Genomic DNA, 1,271 nt, shown 5'->3' with positions numbered 1-1,271 from the left:
AAGAAGGATGCCTCCAAAACAGATCAGTTGAGGTCTGATCATGCTCATAAATAATGTGTTCAGCAAAAAAAAAAAAAAGAAGAAGAAGTGGAGTAAGCCTGTACAGTGGTGGGAAAATCCACTTTGAAATTCATTGTCTTACTGAACCCACACAACCTTAGTTGCTGAATCTTGTAAGAATAAAAGCAATTTGAGTATTATGGTGATATTACAATAATATGTCCTATCAAATCATAAAACATGGATTTGGACATCAGTTTTCCAAAACCAACAGTCTGTACCGCATGATATTAGGCAGCCGTAGTGCAGAGTGTGTGTAAAAGACTGGAGAGTCTCCCACAACAAAGAAAGTTCAGAGTGTATATTGACTGAAAGCGATAGGCGAACCCCCTGAGAATCAGGTGCACTTTCCAAAATGTAAATCAGTCCTTCCCCGAGACACACAGGCTTCTCCCTCCCCTGCTGCTCAGAAAGCTTTGCCATTCACCTTTAAACAGCAGAACAATAATCAATGGAGCATTATTAATGCTGCAATCATTCGTGTGCTGTTCTGTGGTACCCTGCAGAGTGCAAAGCTGCTGAAGTCATGCAGCTCATACAGCAGTTTGCACCATCATTTATAGAAAATATTAATTATAAAATCAACTAAATATACTTACCCAAAACTAATATTTCTTGAAATTGATTTAAAAAAATTAACATCCATTATTCTATTAGCTTACTTAAACAAGTGAAACACACTTTTTCTTTTGGAATGGTCATAAACAATTAATACAATCCCTGTACTCTTGAGACTTGAGTCTCAGCGGAGGCTACTCTGTGTCGTAATCCCAAATGTTTTGGGGCAGAACTATTGAGACTTTCATATTTGAGGCAGAAAAGAAAGATACATGTATGTTTCAATCTTTAATAAGCCATGTTTCCCTGCCATGGAATACACAACAATCCCTCAAAGACCCTGCGTGAATTTTTCATAAACCATGTCTCTGTTTCTTGTTCATGAGCTGTCTTAATACTCTAAGGCCTATTGCTTCCAGGCCCAACCAGGTAAATTTATTGGATGCGAGAAGAGTGCGAGCAGAGCAGCGGCACACGACTACGAGAAGAGGAAGGAGGGAGTGCTCTTCTTCATTACAGAAGGCACATATAAATCAAACTAATTATGGAGCCACTACAGTATTGAACCCGTGGAAGGGAAATGAAATGATCAGAGGCAGGTCGCAGCTCAACAGAGAATGAGTTAATGAAAATATTAATTACCTTATGATATA

The sequence above is a fragment of the Oryzias melastigma genome, linkage group LG3 (genome assembly GCF_002922805.2).
Source record: "Oryzias melastigma strain HK-1 linkage group LG3, ASM292280v2, whole genome shotgun sequence".
NCBI lineage: Eukaryota > Metazoa > Chordata > Actinopteri > Beloniformes > Adrianichthyidae > Oryzias > Oryzias melastigma.
This window is presented reverse-complemented; position numbering follows the sequence as displayed.